The sequence below is a fragment of the Meleagris gallopavo genome, chromosome 1, assembly GCF_905368555.1.
Source record: "Meleagris gallopavo chromosome 1, MGAL_WU_HG_1.1, whole genome shotgun sequence".
NCBI lineage: Eukaryota > Metazoa > Chordata > Aves > Galliformes > Phasianidae > Meleagris > Meleagris gallopavo.
The window spans coordinates 153279137-153299227 of NC_139404.1; the positions used below are offsets into that span (position 1 = coordinate 153279137).

The following is a 20091-nucleotide window of genomic DNA, read 5'->3' on the forward strand; positions in this document are numbered from 1 at the left end:
GGAAGCTTTTGCAGTCATTTTTGTTTTGTAAAAATAAAGGGACGTATTTCTTTTGTCCTTAGTGATAGGAAGTGCGCGGAAGTTACAAACCTCAGTCAAGGTTGACTCTGTCCTGATGTGATGTGTGTTTTCCACTGTGGGTAGGTTGTATTTATGCACAGAGCATCAGATGTGGAGTTCCTAGTCTCTGGCAATGATGACAAATGAGTCATGCGAGCCAGGATTTTTGGCTGGTGTATTATTGTGAAACAAAGTGCCAGTCAGTTTTGCCTTCTTAACATAATTTATATGAAAATGGTTAAAATTGCCAAAGATAAATTAAGAACTTTCTTATTGCAAATCCGTTACTCTCAGTAATGAAGGCATGCATTTCACTTTTAACCTTTGTTATTTTACATGAAAGCTTGTATTAATCACTACTAAAATAATAATTTTCTGGTGCATGACTGCGAGTGCCTAAGGGGTGCTGCACTTTCCTGGTACCAGGCTCAGCCTTACCTGTTGTTTCCTCCACATAGAAGTGCAAGAACTGTTCTGTATGAGCTGTTGTTGCTCCACAGCTCTAAGCTAGGCTTGCTGAGCCCACCACGGAGCTGCGTATGTGGAGGGAGCCTGGTACCATCCTCCCACTCACAGTGGTGCTGTGGTTCATGGTACTGTGTCTCATGGTGCTGTGCCCAGGCTGCAGGGCCCTCCTGGGAGGGCAGAAGGGCAGTCTGGTCATGCTGACCTTTGCTGACCTGCCTGAGCTCAGCTGATGAATTGCATAAGCATCCTGTGTGAAATTGGTGAAGAAAGCATGGGGGTGGGGAAGAAACCCACTAAGTTGCTATATGCTATAAATTGGTTCTTGTTGCTTCTTGGCATCCTGCATCATAGGGAAATTTGATGAAACTGAGCAGACAGTCAATTCTGAACTTTACTGATGGTTATCTTCTTCCTCAGAGGTCAGAAAAGTGCAGACTAGAGCTTGTTTTGGTCACCACAAGGATTGAATTACAGGCGTGCTGTGTGGGTTGGGCAGGTTATGAATCCCCAGCTGCGGATTCATAACAAGGAACAAAGAGCTCAGATCTGGCTGCTTTGCCCCTTGTTCTGTACCTGTGTAACCAGATTAGCTCCTTGCAGATCCTACCTTACCTTGCACACACTGGAGGGCCAGGCATGCTAGATGCACCTTTACTGGGTTAATTGTAGCAGTTGCTCTTGTAATGTTTTCTCGTAGAGTTATGGAAGTGATACCTGTAGTCCCTTACCTCTCAATACTTCTAGAGAACGTATGGTTGTTTTATATGGCTCTGTGTGGCATATTGTGTAATAAATCTCTGGAGATCAATGTGCTTAAGAAACACTATTCCCTTCTGAAGCCTTTGCTGTTGTGAATAAACAAATTACTTGAGTTGCAGTCTGTGTCATATCAGAAGACAGTTACTACCAACACATTTTCCATGCAGTGCGCTGGACTTCGGAGTTCCTTTTCTAAATTAGAGTCTGTTTGTTCTGTAGCACAGCAAAATGCCCCTTGTCCAACAATTTTGTGAACAGATCACTGAGACTTCTGTCTGTGTGCTAAGCAATGAGTCTTAACAGCTGGATTGGCTTTTGTCTTTTGAGGAGTTTGCTAAACAGTTCCTAGTTGCATTCATTAACTTGTGGATGTACCAGATAGAGAGAAACGCCTGGAGTTCATTTATGTATTGCTCTCCTATCTCCTGTGATACAAATCTAAAGCGGTTGAATTGGGAAACTTTAATATTACAGAGCAGTGCAAATAGGTAGTGTGCTGTGACATTATTCAATATATTAAAACAAATCAGTGTTATAACATTGGTGTGGAAGAAATAAAGAGCAGAGTGCCATTTTGCATTGACGCCCACACCTCCTGAAAGTCACAGGAATCTGTAGGTTTCTTGGTTATGTGCTTCTCAGCCTCAGAGGCAAGCTTTAAGAGAGTAATAGCACAAATAAAGCCAAACCGCAACACCTCAAGTTAGTTGCCCAGGTTCTGAGAACACCAGCCCATGTTCAGAAGTGCTGGCTGACAATTTGGGTTTGATTTTATTTTTGGGGTTTGCAGATGCCAGCTAGGGATGTGGTGCATGGAGGATCAGACACCTTTCCCCTCCATGCTTGCATTTCTGCCTGATTCTGTGGGATCTGGTTGAGCACTCAGCGTGAGTGGAGGCTGGGCTTGCTTTCTTGTTGCTGTGATGCAATTCAAGCAACTCTTCAGATTCTTTAGCAGAATTCCTTGTGATAGGACAAGGGGAAACAGTTTCAAATTAAAAAGGGAGATTTAGAGTGGGTATAACGAGAATTTTTCTACAGTAAGGGTAGCGAATCACTGGAACAGGTTGCCCAGAGAGGTGGGGGATGCCCCATCCCTGGAGACACCCAACGTCAGGCTGGACAGGGCTCTGAGCAGTGTGATCTAGCTGTAGGCATCCCTGCTCATTGCAGGAGGTTGGACTAGATGACCTTTAAAGATCGATTCTATGATTCTGTGGACTGCATTTGTGTGCAGAGACCTGATAGTATTGATGTAGATCAGAAGGGATATAAAAAGCAGAGATGGGTGGCATGAGTGGATGTCAGGAGAGGAAGGCCAAAGGTGGGCCCACACGTGCGTACCTTTGCACTGCCAGGTTCTTGCACCCTGTCCTATTTGCAGAACCTCCAGCTGTAAGGAAGAGGTTTGCAGGCTCTGTGTATTGTTGATTCAACTGGAGCAGGTGGCAGCTGAGAGTGAGAGCACAAGGAAGTGGCCTTCAGAAATGTCAGGCACTCAGGAAAAGTTTAGTTTCTTTTGTTTCCCCCTAAGTAAAGTTTCTGAAGTTCGCTGAAAGAAAAAAAAAATTGTTTTGGCAGATACTACCTAGCTTACCAGTGCTACTTATTTTCATATTTACCACAGAATTGGAGAATGATTAATGTTGTAAGGGACCTCTGGGCCCATGTGGTCTAGCTCCTGCTCCGGCAGGTCCACCCAGAGCAGGATGCCCAGGCCTATCTCCGGGTGGTTTTTTAAGAGCTGCAAGGAGACTTTACAAGCTCTCTGGGCAGCTTGCACCAGTGTCATGTCACCTGTACAACACAGAAGTGCTGTCTGGTGTTCAGAGGGAACCTTCTGTGCTCCAGTTTGTGCCCAGTATCTTTGTTCCTGGCACTGAGAGCAATTGAAAATAGCTTGCCTTCATTCCCTTTGCACCATGCCTTCAAGTATTTATACACATTGAGTACTGTGTTCAGTTTTGGACACTTCAGTACAGAAGGGACATTGAGGTGCTGGAGCAGGCCCAAAGAAGGGCAGTAAGGCTTGTGAAGGGCTTGGAGAATATGCCCTACAAGGAGAGACTGAAAGAACTGGGGCTGTTTAGTCTGAAAGTCTGTTTATCTGACAGGTGATTGCAGTGAGAGTGGGGTTGGTCTTTTCGCACTGGTGACAGGTGACAGGATGAGGGGAAATGGCCTCAAGTTGCACCAGGGGAGGTTTGGGTTGGATATCAGGAAGCACTTCTTTACAGAAGGGGTTGTTAAGCACTGGAATAGGATCCCCAGGGAGGTGGTTGAGTCACCATCCCTGGATATGTTTAAAAACCATTTGGATGTGGTGCTCAGGGACACGATTTAGCGGAGGGTTGTTAGAGTTAGGGTGGTATGGTTAGGTTGCAGTTGGACTTGATCTTTCAGGTCTTTTCCAACCTGAGCAATTCTGTGATTCTGTTGGACCCTCCTGAGGCTTTCTGTAAGCTGAAGAGGAATTCAGTTCTGGACGTGGTTACCTTTTTCCTTCCCCATGTGCTCCAAAATAGATAAAAAGTTGTAATCTATTCCAGAAACACTGCTTTCCAGGGAAAGCTCAAAGATGGAAGTGGCAGGACCTTCTTTCTGAAAATGTTTGCAGGAGAGTTAGTGGCAAATCTTGGACTCTGCTGTCTAGTTTAGCACCCTGTCATGAATCAGATTTCACGCTTTGCCTTTTTTTGAAGAAAGGAGGTTCAATTTAATATCACTCAGTGGCCACAAATGTTTCTTGTCTGGGTGCCTGAATTTGTAGTAGAATAGCCAATTAACAGTTGTATTATTCTTAAGTTGCGTAAATGAGCAACTTCAGATGTGATGCTTTCTAATACCAAATATGTTGCAGTTGTGTTGTCCTGTTAGGGGTGTTTCCCATTTGCATATGCCATTGCAGCAAGAGAATTCTGCAAATTTTGTTAGTTCACAAATCCCAAAGAATGGGAATTTCTTACTGTTATAGGAATGGAAAGAATATGGGAGGTGAGCAGAGCGTTTCATGTATGATACATGGAAAATACTTCAAAGCTATGAGCTATATTTCCACATATTCAAGCTGTGATTTCTGCAAACTACTAATTAAAAACTAGAGGAGACTGCTGTTATGGCGAGAGATCACTGAAATGAAAAGAGCAGGTTGAGGATGCTGTACCTGACCACCTTTAGAAAAGGTGCACACTCTCCCTGAGTGTGTTCCTTTTCAGTTTTCTGAAGGGCTGCTAACTAAAGATGTGTATGGTGTATCTTAATTTTTATCTAGTGGGACATCATCAGTAAGAGGAGCTGTGATTCTGCTTTCTTCCCCCTCCTTTTTTATTTTCTTGATTTATTACTACAGACCATCTCCTCTCTTAATGATACTGAGGCTTTTCTAGATCGTGCTGCTCCACCGCTCCTCCCCAAGGTCATTCTCAACTCATCCGTGTTCTCATGACTAAGGATAGACAAATGTGCAGATGCGTGTGGGGGACAAAAAGAAGAATGAAATGACCTCAAATCCCTCAAATGCTGCAGTGCACATGTGGATTTTCCCAGGAAGAATTTGAGAGAAAGTAAGCTCTAGATGACAGATGTAAGTTATGTTTTTCACATTTTTTTGGAAGATGCTCAGAAACTAAGGAGAAAAGGACCTGAATTAATTCCATTTGTTTAAATATCCTTGTACCTTTTACATTATGCTTTCCTTATGGTTGGCAGACTTCGAGAGTATTTTATAACTGTGTGGTCTTTTTTCTTGCCTTGGGCAAAAAGTTTTAAATAAAGAAATAATTCACATAACCTTCTTTGGGACTCACATATTTTTTTCTTCTCTAGGAAGACGAACTCGTGTGCAGAAGGTACCAAACTGCTGTAAGGGAAGCCTCCCTTTTAATATGTTAGGTCTCTGCAGTTATGAAACTCCTAAAATTCACCTAAAATTTTTCTGGATAAGGATTTGATTTCTTAATGCCAAACTATTTCCTGAAGTCAGCTGTTACCTCTTGATAAAGACAGTGGCATTTGTTTTTGAAGCAGCTCATTTTTCAGCTGCAATAAGTCAAGCCATGTTTTTTGGTTGAGGACAGCACCCTGGAAGACTCATGGTGTGTTTTTCCTTCTCTAGGTAGTCACTGAATCATTCTTCTTCTGCACCTCGCTGTCTGCTTTAGACATTTGAAATGTTAATGTTCTGGAAATTATTGCTTTGGGAATTAATTAGATTTGGAGGTTCTTGCATGAAGATGGTCTGATGCAGACTTTATATTGATTTTAATGGTGGTAAATGCTTCGTATTTGTAAAACTGTATTAGCAATGAAGGGTTCTATTCAGAAGATAAGGATTTTTCATTTTTAAGATTAAAAACTATCTTGTAAGAGCCAGCCTACATCCTGGTCTTGGTATATTTTATGATTTGGCTTTCAGAATTAAACATATGTAAGTTGCTGTTTACATTCTTGGCTGTTATTAGGGGATGCTGTGCAACTTCAGGACAGGGAGATGATAGGTAAGAGCTGGTCAGGCAGCAGAGAACCAGAAGTGTGTTTTTAAAGCTTCTGGCCTTTTATAAATAATTTTGCTCATAACATTCCAAATACTGTGTTCTGTTCCATATGTTTGACAAAATAAAATGTGCTAAAGCAAAGAACATCTCCAGAATCATTTTGCAGGTATGTTTTTCTGCAGTTTCAGTCTCAATAATAATAAAAAAACTTGCACTTGATAGTAAAAATTTTGAGAGAGTTGCTGTATATTGCTTTGTATAAGGTGCACGGGCACCTTATATGAGGAGGAAGTGAATGTAAAATAAAGAAAAGGCATTAAAAGGAATTGAGGAATAAAAGGAGTATGGGTTTTTATCCTTTTAAGTAAGGCTATGTAATCAGTAAGTCTGTAGCAAGCCAGTATATTTCAGTGCTGTAGCTGTGAAGTAAATACTAGCATTTAAGCATTAATCTTGCAAGAGGGAGTGGTGCTCTGCATGCTGCCATTGGGTAATTGGTGTGGTGGTGTTTGGTGCTTGTGAAACTCTGCTCCTATCAGCCAGGTAACTTCTCTTGCTCCTTCTAGATGAACTGATGAAAATGGTGCATCCTTTTCATTACTGTTGCAGCGAAAAGCCGACTGCATGCAATTCAGGAGGATGTTTCCATGGCAAAACTATAAGGCTGTCACAGGTCAGAGGTGAAAATGTTGTGGCCACCTGCTGAGCTGCATGCCCTCTACCTCCAAGCGTGGTACTTGTGCATGTTCTTGCTGTGCCCCATGGACAAGGGCAGCATGCCTCATGCCCCAGCTCCTGCAGCTGACGAGGGCTGTGTGTAGATGTCACACTGTTGTGTGGGGGCTCTAGTTTCTGGAGGGAAGGGATCCCAAAGAGTGGATTTGATGAGTGTGGAAGACTTTGAAAGTTTCAGGAATGGGAGGCTTAGAAAGTAGCGGTATGGGAGGGGAGAGTGAGCAGTTCATGCCTTGGTGAATGGCTGCCTGCCTGCAGCTACCTCACCCAATCTGTTTCTTCCCCTGGAGCACCTCAAGGGTGCTATGATCTAGCTATGTTAACTTCCATGTGTAAAAGATGATGCCTATCTACAGTTCAATAGGCAAGCCATGACTGATCATATGTGAACAAACCAAAGCAAGCATAAGGTTTTCAACAACAGGAAAACTGTCTTTGGTGGTACATGTTTGTTACATTTGGATGTTAACTCTGACAGCACATGACAAGAGACATGAATTTAGCAGTGGGTCAGTCAACCTGAAGCACTGACTGAAATAGTCTCTCTTGTTTGCTGGTGTCCAGAAGGCAGAAATCTGCAGCCGAATGGCTCCAGGTATGCTGCCTCATCAGAGGGACAGAAACATTCATGCCTGATTCCCAATGTTTGGTTTGTTTAGCTACCTATTTTAGGGTGAGAGAAATTCCCTTGGGCAGTAGGGAAGGCCTTAGGTGATGGGCTCAGGTGTACAGCTGTCCAAGTTGTCATAGAATCATATCATAGAATTATAGCGTGGCCTGGGTTGAAGACAACCATCATGATCATCTAGTTTCAACCCCCGTGCTATGTGCAGGGTCACCAGCCACTATACCAGGCTGCCCAGAGCCACAACCAGCCTGGCCTTGAATGCCTCCAGTGATGGGGCATCCACAGCCTCCTTGGGCAATCTGTTCCAGTGTGTCATCATCCTCTGTGTGAAAAGCTTCCTCCTCATATCTAACCTAAACCTCTCCTGTCTCATTTTGAAACCATTCCCCCTTTTCCTATCACTATCCACCCATGTAAATAGCCATTCCTCTCCTGTTTATATTCTCCTTTCAAGTACTGGAAGGCCACAATGAGGTCTCCCTGGAGCCTTCTCTTTTTCAAGCTGTAAGGGGACTAGTCAGCTGCCTGCATCTGATCAGAGAAAGTGTGTCAGGTTCACTTCTGTTCACAGGGCATGTACTGTTTCCCAGTGACAAAGCCATCCAACTCTTTGGCTTCAGTACTTCAGCTTTTGGGCTCCTTTCCATGATTTTGTAATTTTGTGTAAAGATATTTAGAAGTTCTGCTTACCTGGAAAATTGGATAAGGTTGTTCAGAGAAGCAGCAGGAGTCAAGAGGAGTAAAGGGAATGGTAGAATATCCAACAAATACTGATGTAGTATTATTAGCAAGTCATATTTCTAATGTTGGGCAGTGTGAGTTTATTTTAAATGAGATTTGAAGCAGTCACAGAATCTGCAGCCCACCAGATTTAGATTCACCTCACCTAACTTTGACACCAATGTGCTGGAGGCTATTTTGACATCAGAAAGTAATTTGGAGCAGTAGGAGCTGATCAGTAGATGAAAATCATGAAACCAGTCATTACTGTGGGCTTCGCTGGGAAAAGGGATGTGCTAGCACTTCTCCAGCAGTGGCCTTACTGCCGTGGGTTTTCTCCAGAGAGGGGCATGTGGTCTGCCTCTTAGCTGTGAAGAGCAAGAGGAGCATCTCTAGGCACATGCAGGGATGATTCTGCTCTCCAGTCTCTCTTCAGAGAATATTCCAAGTTGGAAGGGAGAGATCATCAAGCCCAATTTCTCATTCCACACAGGACTATCCTGTTTGACTGCATTAGAAAGTTAGGGCCACTAAGTTCTTAATTAAGGCAATTTGGCATTTAAAGCTGGTGTGAAGCAAAGCTCAACCCAACTGCTTGAAGAGTGCTAGAAAATTGCTCTATTACCCCTAGTCACAGCCTGTCGGACCCATCTTGCCCATCTATGCCCACTGCGCTATCTGCTCTGATTTCTTCAGAGGCGTGCTGTGCAGGCACACCTTCCGCTGTGCCTGCCTGTTCATAGAATTGTAGAATCATTGAATCATAAAACTGCCTGGGTTGAAAAATGCCATAATGATCATCTAGTTTCAACCTTCCTGCTATGTGTGGGATCACCAGCCACTAGACCGGGCTGCCCAGAGCCACATCCAGCCTGGTTCCAATGGTTCAGTATGGTGCCTGGCTGCACCTGCCCTCAGTGCAGGATCCAGGTCAGCAAAAGATAGGTTATCCATAAGCTCTTCTTTGATGTTGCCCTGAAGGAGCAGACTGAACTGGATGCAGAGACCTTACAAAATGAAGTGGACAAGGTGAAGGCTCAGCTCTGTATGAAAGAGAAGGAAAAATGGGAATACCAGGCCATCATGGATAGGCTGTGGGATGCTCTGGATATTTGCAGTGCCACAATAGAGTTGTTCTAGTAGGTGCTGGGAGAGACGGAGAGATGCTGTGTTCCTCCCTCAAAAAACAGGTTAAATTCCTGGAGAAGTAGCAGGAGGATAACAGAAGATGAAAAGAAGAGGCCCGCCACCAGAAAGACAATCTGAGAACCATAAAGCAGATTGAATTGTTGCTTCAGAGATAGTACACTGAAGTGGAGGAGATGTTCAGAGAGATGGGAGTTGGGCAGGCAGCAGTAAAGCAGCTTGCTATCTACTGTGTCTTACTGAGGAAGGAATATGTGAACTTGAAGAAGACTTGGAAGATGTCTGGTGAGATGACAGAGAACCAGAAGGAGTTATTCTCTGTCAACAGTAAGCTGCAGAAAACAGTTTCAGAGTTGGATAAGAGAAAGGAGGAGTTAAAACGCACCCAGAAGGATCTGGAAAATGTGGACGATCCCAAGTTTGAGGAAGATAGACAGCTATAACCAGAGACACTCAGATGACTCATCTTTTGCAATTCCATAGGAATGGGTCTTTCAGCATTCAAAGCTCTGTTATTAAGCCCACAGCAATGAGACTGATCTAGATAATGTTTCTGATGTGGACATCCGTGAAAATCAGCCCTGCAGATCTCCTTTAAGTCTTGCAAAAAAGGCAGAAGCTGGATTAAAAAGCATCTTCCAGTGCTGAATCTGCTAAAGAAAGCTTTAAAGGAAACAGTGGAGAACTGGGAAGATAATCTGAAGGGTGAGACTTTTAACAGATTCCTGCCAGCATTCATCAGGAATTCAGGATCCAAGAATTGTAAGTTGAGTAGCTTGCTTCGTTCCCACAAGAATGTGGGCAAGGTGAGGTTGGGAGTGCGATGGCTTGGGAGGCAGAACCAAGTTTGTTGAGCCTACAAACCCTTCAGAGCTTTGTCTCTTAGCTGTGAATAGCAAGAGGAACATTTCTAGGCCAGTATGCATCACTCCCTCTGAACTGTCCTCCACCAGCAGCTGGGCCAGGCTAAATGCTTCGCTGCAGTGAGGTCCCATGCCCACAGAAACAGCGAGACTGTATGTGCTTCCCAAAGCCTATGCAAGCAAAGTACAGGCCCTGCAGCAAGCCAGTAGCAGACCAACCCTCTACCTAGTACACGGGCTGGTTCATCCCTCATTTCAGCCCTCTTCTTTCCTATTTCCTCACAGAATAAACAGGGCGTTCTTATCTGCTGGTCTGCTTGGAGCTCTGCAGTTGTTACTGTTCTTGGGCTCTGCAGGTGGAACTGCGCCTCTGGGACACAGCCGCAAGCTGGAGCTGCAGGAAAGAATCTGGTATCTGTCTGCAGCTGGGGCAGCAGCTGGGAGCACGAGTGGGAAGAGAAGGGACCTGGAGCAGTACTGTAAATAGTACAAATGTCCCTGCATTGTGCGTAGGGCATGGCTGCTCCCAGCAGTGATGCTGCAGCACAGCTGTGCCTGCTGTATGCCACTCATTGTCCCTCTGAGCTCTGGGCACCTGTGCCAAGCCAGGGTGCCTCACTGTGCCTTGGGTAGGGACACGGAGCCTGTATGTGGCACTGGGATCATGGATCGGGGAGGAGGGTATTGGTGAGCCCTATCCCATGTGGACGCAGGGAGGTTCCTGTGCTGATGACCTTTCTTCCTTGCCTATGTGATGTGACTTCTTTGTATGAATTTCTGTTTTATAATGTAACTGTAAGCATTTTTTTGTTGTTCTTTTGTGCATTGGTAAGAATAAATAAATATTCTCTGTTACAAGAAAGACATTGAGACCCTGGAGTATGTCCAGAGAAGGGACAATGAAGCTGGTTGGTGTCTGAAGTATAAGTCTAATTGAGAAAGGCTGTGGAAACTGAGACTGTATAGAGTGGAGAAGAGGAAGCATTATCAGTCTTCCTGAAAGGAGGTTGTAGTGAGGTGGGGGTCACTTTCTTCTGTCAGCTAACAGCAATAGGTTGAGAGTGAATGGCCTTACATTGCATCACGGAACATTCAGGTTGGATGTTAGGAAATACTTCTCAGAATGAGTAGTGATGTGTTGAAATAGGCTGCCCAGGGAGGTGGTGGAATCATAGTCCCCGGAGGTGTACAAGAAGAGTGTGAATGTGGCACTGAAGGACGTGGTCTAGTGCGGTCACAGGCATGGGTTGATGGTTGGACTAGATGATCCTGCTGGTCTTTCCAACCTTAATGATTTTATGAATTTGTGGTTCTGTGTTGTAGCCCTCTGTTCTCAGTAATAGCTGCAATTAAAGATTTGTTGAACATTTACTTCTAGAACCCAAATTCACAAAAAAAGTGCTCCTTCCACTTCTCAGAAAGGGTAGAGGTCTTATTTTATTTACTTTATACTGCACTCTGGGTTGTTTTTTTTTCTATATTTGGCATTCTTATTTGGCCTGAATATTACCCTATGAACAGATGAATGATTCATTGTTGTGCCCAGAGGAAGATGCTTTTTTTTTTTTTTTTCTCATGAATAACGTTGCAGAAGTTGCCTTTTCTTTTTTTTCTTTTTCCCCTTGGGAATTGCTGCTGCTTAGAAAATCCACCAAATGGAATGCAATTATGTAAGAGATGAACCTACCCTTGTTGCATGCTTGCTGCATCTCACTGGAGGAGTCTCAGCACGATGTGCAATGCAGGTGATTTCCAATTAGAGTGTACCCATATGGAGTACTGTCACTTGAGCTGCCCTCTCATGGGCAGTCTCTGTGTCCTTTGTTGAATGTGTGTGTCAGTGCTGCAGCATCTGGAGTATCACCTAATTTCCTACTACAGAAATGTAGAACATGCTGAGTTGGAAGGGACTCATGAGGATCACAGAATCCAACTTCTGGCTCCAGAGAGAACCACCCCAAAATCAGACCATATGATTGAGAGGATTTCTCAAGCACTTCTTGAACTCCATGATTTCAGTGCCATGACCACTGCCTTGAGGAGCCTGTTCCAGGGCTCAACCACCCTCTGGTGAAAAAGTTTTTCCTGACACCCAACCTCTCTTCCCATGACCTGCAAGAATCACAGAATCACAGAATTGTAGGGGTTGGAAGGGACCTCTAGAGATCATCGAGACCAATCCCCCCTGCCAAAGCAGGTTCCCTACACCAGGTCGCACAGGTAGGCATCCAGGCGAGACTTGAATATCTCCAGAGAAGGAGACTCCACAACCTCCCTGGGCAGCCTGTTCCAGTGCTCCGTCACCCTCACCGTGAAGAAGTTCTTACGCACATTCGTGCAAAACTTCCTATGCTGCAGCTTATGTCCGTTTCCCCTCGTCCTGTCTCCACGTACCACTGAAAAGAGACTGGCCTCACCACTATGGCCGCCACACCTCAGATATTTATAAACCTGGATCAGGTCCCTTCTCAGTCGTCTTTTCTCAAGGCTAAACAGACCCAGTTCACTTAGCCTTTCTTCACAGGGTAGATGCTCCAGGCCCTTCACCATCTTTGTGGCCCTCCGCTGGACTCTTTCCAAGAGATCCCTGTCTTTTTTGTACTGGGGAGCCCAGAACTGGACACAGTACTCCAGATGAGGCCTTACCAGGACAGAGTAGAGGGGGAGGATCACCTCCCTTGACCTGCTGGACACGCTCTTCTTAATGCACCCCAGAATGCCATTGGCCTTTTTGGCCACAAGGGCACACTGCTGGCTCATGGCTAACCTGTCATCCACCAGGACGCCCAGGTCCCTCTCTGCAGAGCTCCTCTCCAGCAGCTCATCCCCCAGCCTGTATTGGTGCATGCAATTATTCCTCCCTAGGTGTAAGACCCTACACTTGCTTGTGTTGAACCTCATCTGGTTTCTTACTGCCCAGCTCTCCAGCCTGTCCAGGTCTCGCTGAATGGCAGCACAGCCTTCAGGCGTGTCAGCCAATCCTCCCAACTTCGTATCATCAGCAAACTTGCTGAGGGTTGCCACTATACCCTCATCAAGGTCATTGATGAAGAAGAATGAAGAATGAAGAAGGATGTGTGAATCTTATTGTGAATCTTGAACTGACAGTTCTATACGATTTAGATGCATTTTGTAATTCAGTTGGGTATCTGTTGTTTGCGTCATAATCAGTCAATCTCCTTTCTTTCCCTAGTCTGATATATGGGTCATAGAACTGTGTAATGAGAGGATGTTTACAGCGGTCTCTATGGATGTTATTGATGCCTCTGGACGAAAGGGACAAGGAAGGATGACAGTAGGCTGTCATGAAGGGCTTCAAATTAAACCCAGAATAGTTAATGCTGTGAAGATCTTGGAATAGTAGTGTATTTCAGATTTGCAAGGCACAAGTTAGCATAATGGCTAACTACCTGAAGTGGCCAGTTGTATGCAAGAAAATATTTTTGCATGCTGAATCACACAGAATCATAGAATGGCCCAGATTGGAAGGAACCGCAAGGATCATGAATCTCCAACTCGCTTGTCACAGGCAGGGCTGCCAACCTCCCCACTTAATGCTAGACCAGGCTGCCCAGGGCCCCATCCAACCTGGCCTTGAGCGCCTCTAGGGATGGGGCATCCACAACCTCTCTGGGCAGCCTGTTCCAGCTCCTCACCACTCTCATAGTAAAGAATTTCCCCCTGATATCTAACCTAAATCTTCCCTCCCTCAACTGAAAACCATTACTTGTCCTGCCATTATCTACCCTTGTAAAGAGTTGACTCCCTTCCTGTTTGTAGGCTCCCTTTAGGTACGGGAAGGCTGCACTGAGGTCACCCTGCAGCTGAACAAGCCCAGCTCCCTCAGCCTGTCTTCAATGCTGCATCAAGTTCTGAAATTTAACTAATACGTTTAATGACTATTTCCAGTATAGATGAGTGATACTTCATTGTGTTGGTTCTTCATTTCTCTGTGACTGTTTTCTGGTGTGCAAGAGATCAATTGCCAAAATGGATTAATGCCTTCCACATCTGCACTTCATAGTTCAGATCAAAAGCAAAGCAAGCTATACGTGTTTTGAGTGGCCATGTGCGCACGTCATAAATACTGCTGCACAATCTGGCCTGCTTAGAGAATTAAGAGCTCCTATTCTGTGGGAGAAATTCAGTGCTAAAATATTAGTATTTCATAAGCACCGCAGATTTACCCTCAATTACATTTTTTCAGATTAATCCCCAAATCATTCTCTGAGGAAAATTTTTCAGTCAGACCTCAGCTTTTTGCTGCTTTTAAAAAGATGCTCTGTGTTAAACTTTGCCAGTTTTATAGCCGCTGGGTTTTAAGGAGTGGAGTTGGCTGGCGGTTTTCCAGCCAGCCCAGCTGCCTTGGTAAGAGCTGTGTAGGTCCGCAAAGTGTGGTGTGGGCTCCTTTGTTAAATCCATTACTCTCGTACTGAGAGGGTGAGAGAAACAGGTATTAACTGTGGTGAGGGCTTCATTATTTGAGAGCTTTCTGCCTTTTCATCTTGACCTTCCAAAATTATCTCCTCTGCCAGGGTACCTCAGGGCTTTTTTTCACTCTGAAATTCCTCATGGCTTTCAGGTGTTAGCGAGCCTGGAGGTTTCACTCTCCTTTTTTTAAGGGAGCTGTTGGGGGGCATGAGTCTGTGTGGCCTCAGCTGTGAAGGTGGTACTGTTCTGTGGAAAATACATAAAAGTCTATAAAAGGGTCCTTCTCTGAGGGTTCTCTGAGCATCTTCAGGGGATGCAAGCACAGCTGCCTCACCTTTTGGTCATAGCATGGGAAGGATACTATTTCCAGGCCTTTATAAAAAGACCAGTGAGTGTGAGACAAAGGCTCCCAGGTGTTTATTTTATGTGGCTTACTTAGAGGTATGGATGAACAAATATAAAGATTAATGCAAGCAGTGAGCTGCAGGTTGTGGACACTACAGCAAACACAGGCAAGAAAAAATCAATTTTTCACAAATGAAAAAGGAGAAAAAAATCAATAGGGAAAAGGCTGTTATTTTCAATTTAAAACCAGAGGATCTGAGGTTTGATCTTTGAGTTCATGCTTTCCTGTTCTCATTCACATGTTCCACAGCTCTGTTATTGGAGAACTACAGACTGAGCAGTACAGAGATCATTAAATATAAATGGCTAAAAGAGTGCGAAATGCTCCCCATCCTTATTTATTTACTCATCTTGTTTGCTGGCAGATATTTATACGTCTTTAGTTAACTCCTGCAGATGTTAGTTCTCAATATAGGAATATTTGTGTGCACCGAGCTTTCTCTCTGAAGTCCACCAGCCTTTTTCTGGTGCATGTTTTGACAATATTTAAAGCATAGGACTCAGGCTGTCATTATTGATCTGTGTTTGTTTCTTTTCAACAGACTGTGATTCCATCTGGCTACCTGATGGTGAGAGTGCCCCACAAAAACATTACCAGTATTTTAAGTGGAAGTGCAGAATTTGTCTTTGCAGTGCTGTCTGCATGGGGTCTGGTCCAATACACTGTGTGGGAATCCAAGTGGGATGCTGAGGACCCTCTCATCTCCTGTGGATGCAGTGTGCCAGAATGCCATGGCAGGGTGCCAGGTTCTTATGTTTAAAAGAGAAACCAAAACGGTACTTTTTGGACAATTTCTATAGATTCCATGTCGCTAAACACATCTCCAGCGTTGTTAACTGTGTGAGAGCTGGGCTACCCTGCAAATCTGATTATCCAAAGAACACAGTCTGGTATGTAGTAGGCAAAACTGTGTGTTGGTGTGGAGCCTTTTCTTATTAAAGGCCCATGAAAGTGGAGGGCTTGTTTGCAAGCAGGCACTTGGTAGGTCTTGGCTCAGAAGAGCAAGTGGAAAGAATCATTAGGAAGGTACTGCCAAGTTCATGTAAGATCTGCAAAACAAAAAAAAATCTTTATCACTGTTTAATCTCTAGTAATTATTTTTGTAGTGTTTTTTTGATCGTAATTGGATTTGCTTATCTCCTGTGTATAACTCCTGCTGTGGCATAGCAAAGGAATGTAGGGAAATGCACCCACTATAGTTCAGAGGTTCTGCAAAGGTCAGTGGGAGAAATAAGAGTCTAGTCTGATGTAATGGTTTCACCCTGACAACTCCACCACTCTCACTCCCCCTCTACAGAGGAAGAGGGGGAGAAAATATGATGGAAAAGGGCTCAAGGGTTGAGATGAGGACAGGGGAGGTCACTCAACTCGTACCATCCCAGGCAAAATAGACTCACTGTAGGGAGATCAATGTAATTTATTGCCTATTGCTAACGGACTAGAATGGTGAGAAGAAAAAGCGAACTGTGAATACCTTACGTCCATCCACTCTATTCTGCCTCCTTCTTCTAGTGTCCAGGGGAACTGGGGCTGTGGTCAGTCCATAATGCTTTGTCCATTACCCCTATTCCACATGAGATGCCGTCCTTCCCAAACTGATCCTGCTTGGTCTTCCCACAGGCTTCAGCTCTCCAAGCACTGCTCTAACACGGCTCTGTACTGTAGGGCCCACCCCTCAGGCACTGCTCCACACAGGTCCCTAGGGGCACAGCTCCCCCAGCCCTCCTGCTCCACAGCAGGCTGCTCTCCACAGGCTGCAGCTCCGGCCTGGGGCTGCTCTTGCAGGGGTATACATGGGCTATGCCTCTTTCAGGCCTCATCCACTGCTGCTCAGTAGGCTCCTCCATGGCTGCAGGTGGAGATCTGCTTCACATGGTACCCATGGACTGCAGGGAGTCAGCCTGCTCCTCCATGGGCGTCTCCTGCGCTACAGGGAACCTCTGCTCTGTGCTTAGAGCACCTTCTGCCCTCCTTCTGAACTAACCTGAGTGATTGCAGGGCTGTTCTTTGTCATTTCTCATGCCTCCATCCCAGCTGCTGCTGTGCAGTAGTTTTTGAAAATGCATCTCAAGCTAATTGGTAAAGACTTTTGAGCTGAAACACTAGCAGGTATATGTATAAACTGCAAGACTGTTAACTTATGAGACCGTGTTCCTGTGTTAACTAGACTGTGCAGCTAGGCGAGAGTACTGTGTGTTTCACCATGCATCCTTGTCCAGCCTCTACCCTAGAAAACTGCTACCCAAACCTCACCTGGTGGTAGTTTATCACTTGCTTGCATTTGTTGTGTACTTGAATTCATTCTTTCTCCCTAAATGACTTCTGTTGGAACAGTGGGTCTCTTGGGAGGATGAGCACTGGCCAGGGGCTGTGGGTAGCATCATCATCAGTGGTTGCAGTGGTGGTGGGAGATGATGTGCTCAAACCCTCACTTGCCTGTGTGCAGTGCTAATGCATGGAGAAGTGTCAAAAAAAGACAATTTGATCTCTTGTATTTCTGTTCCTTCCTCTGCAGTTTCTGAGGCTGTGTAAGTTTTCTGTCATCGCAGCTTCTGATGTGGTATGAAATTAAGCTGGCATTTTTAATGAGAAGACATTTGTAGCAGAAATAATCCTTTCCATGAGGTTTGAGGAAAGGTTGCTTTATTATTTTAAAACTTCTTTCTTTTTTTTTGCCAAGACTGCGGGAAGGCATGGGAGACGAACAAAAAAAGACAGAATTCTTTGCAGTTATGCAGAAACTGAAGTGTTAAGGGATTCTTTCATTATATACGTCTACACGTCTGGTTGAGAAAGCAGCCAAAGAGACTGACAGTCTCTGGGATGTTCAGTGGTTGAAGATCAGAAAAAAACAGTAGTGTGCCAGACAACCTCATGTAGAATGTCTCTACTGCTGAAGACAAGGTAAATAGTATTAGCTGCTCTGTTCAGTCTTGCTGCAGAGTATGGGAATAGAGTTTGAAAATCAAAGGGCACAGCAGCTCAAACTTACCGTATTTCTCACTTCAGCCTTTTAATAAAATGCACAGCATTACTGTGATTCTGCTGCAGAATGGAGCTTGGTTGGTCTCGTAAAGGACTCAGTCATGGTTTGCTGAGGTTGTCAGCAGCAGCCAGGTACCCTTGTGGCACTGTGGCTGTGAAAAGATGTTCTGGTGGAGAAAACAGAAATAGCACTTGGCTTTAAAAGGAGTCCCCTGGCTTTAAGTGGCTGCAGTCAGGTCGAGATTGGAGAAAGCAGGACACTGTGTAGGATGACACGGTCTTGCTGTGGAGTTCTACTCCTTCCTCAGAGGCTGCAATAGTGGCCACGCATTTGAAAATGCTTTCAAGAAACTGTTCTTCAAGTAAAGCCTGAGTGGATCCTGTGCTCATGCTGAGCTTGAGCAGAGGTACACTACACATTATTTCCTCTGTCTCTCTGTTGATTTACTAAAATTCAGAATAGTCAGAAATATGAATGTAGTGAAAATACTACTGGTAGCTATATTATCTTCTTAGTATCCTCATAATCATAGGACATTGGCCAGATTTATATAATATGTATTAAAAATAAAGAAGCCACAAGTTTTACAGATGAGTAGTGTAGAAGTTGCATCTTTGTGAATTTTTCCATCCTCTCATTTCTCTGAATGCTTTTTTTCTTCTTCTCTCCACATTTGACTCATCTTCATACCAGTGTCTTGTTAACATTTGTCTGATGTTCTCTGTTCATCGTCCTCTCACCTGTTTGTGTTTGTTTCCATTCTAGTCTCTTGCTGATGAGGATACATATGAAAGATGCTCTTGTAATTTTAAAACATCAGTGGATATATTTTGTTTCACTGACTTCACTTCCTGAGAGTGGCCGACTCAGCTTGCAGATTCAGTGGTTTCTGTGAAGAACAGAACAAAAAAAACAACAGAACAACCAACCACCACCAAAAAAAACATGTTCTTCCCAATGACCTTCTGAAGCTTCTTAAAGAACTTTAAATTTTCATACTGAAAGAGCTGTACAAGTTTACTCTGTTTCTTCTGTATTTCATCTCTCTCCATCTCTTGTTGTCGTCTTCCTACTTCTGCCCATATTTTTTTCCCCACTTCGTGTACTCTGTTTCCTTGCTTCTCTTGCTTATGTTCCATCTTTCTCATGCTGTTCTTCCTTCTTTTGTCTGTACTTCTCCTTCCCCGGGAGAAGGTTACACTTTTGCCATTCCTCCTTTTCTTGAAGGTCATTGCTGCCATTTGCCATGTCCCTCTCTTTGTTTGCCTTTGTTAGTGGGACACGAGGAGAGGATTACTCTGCTTTTTTGCAGTTTTATGTCTCATCACATGGCTCATAGTCTTCGCCCATTCATCATATTCACAGAATCATATAACGGCCTGAGTTGAAAAGTATCTCAATGATCATCTAGTTTCAACCCCCCTGCTATGTGCAGCGTCACCAACCACCAGACTAGGCTGCCCAGACCTGCGTCCAGCCTGGCCTTAAATGCTTCCAGGGATGGGGCATCCACAACCTCCTTGGGCAACCTGTTCCAGTGTGTCACCACCCTTTGTGTGAAAAACGTTCTCCTAATATCTAATCTAAACCTCCCCTGTCTCAGTTTAAAACCATTCCCCCCTGTCCTGTCTTCCTTTTGAGCAAGAAGAATTCACTAATTTGTCAAAATCCTGTTGGAAATTACTGCATTCCTAGATGCTCCTGAAATTTTGTCCAAACAACTAACCATTTGCTAACTCTGCTCTGATCTTCAAAAGGTGAGTGAAGTCTTCCATCCCACCATAAAGAGCTTTATTCCTTAGGCATGGAGTCCCAGCTCATGTTTCTGGGTGCTCGGGCTTGTGGACCATATACCTCTGAGCTCAGGGTGGTGATGTGCAGAGCCCAGTGCCATGTGCTGGATTTGATTTTTCTGGTCTGTTCTGAGGTGTCAGATAACTCGGAGTCCCCAGGCTGAGTAGCTTCCCTTCTAAGCATTGGAGTTTATTGCATGTTTTTATTTATGGTTCTGGCATTTGGAGGTAATTTGAGATTATGAATAGCTAGTGGTGAAAAATTATTATGACCATGTCAAAATCAAGAAGTTTGAGCTAGTTTGAAGGGTACTTCATTGGAGAAAAAAAAAAAAAAAAAAGGGAAGCCATAGCTGAGATAAGCACTATCAGTGAAAGGACCTTAAAAAGGTTGCAGCCAGGAGTCATAAAGATAGGATGTGTATGGAAGTGACTGTAGACAGTGTTTTACCTTGAACTGTCCATTTCTTTTTATAATCTTCCAGCAAAGGTTTAATATTAAGTAGATGAAAACCAGTATTTCTTTCAAGATCTTCCGTTAAATACGTTCATGCTTCTAGAAGTCCACATTTCTGGAAGCTGATAATGCTCAGCTTGAAAAAT

At 44.2% G+C, this 20091-nt stretch overlaps 1 protein-coding gene and 1 pseudogene across 1 annotated transcript in view; both read left to right on the forward strand.

The window, feature by feature from the left end:
- Positions 1–11519, forward strand: part of LOC146545717 (E3 ubiquitin-protein ligase TRAIP pseudogene) — a 32369-nt pseudogene extending 20850 nt beyond the window's left edge.
- Positions 1–20091, forward strand: part of KLF12 (KLF transcription factor 12) — a 280926-nt gene that overhangs the window by 37169 nt on the left and 223666 nt on the right. The window lies entirely within an intron of this gene.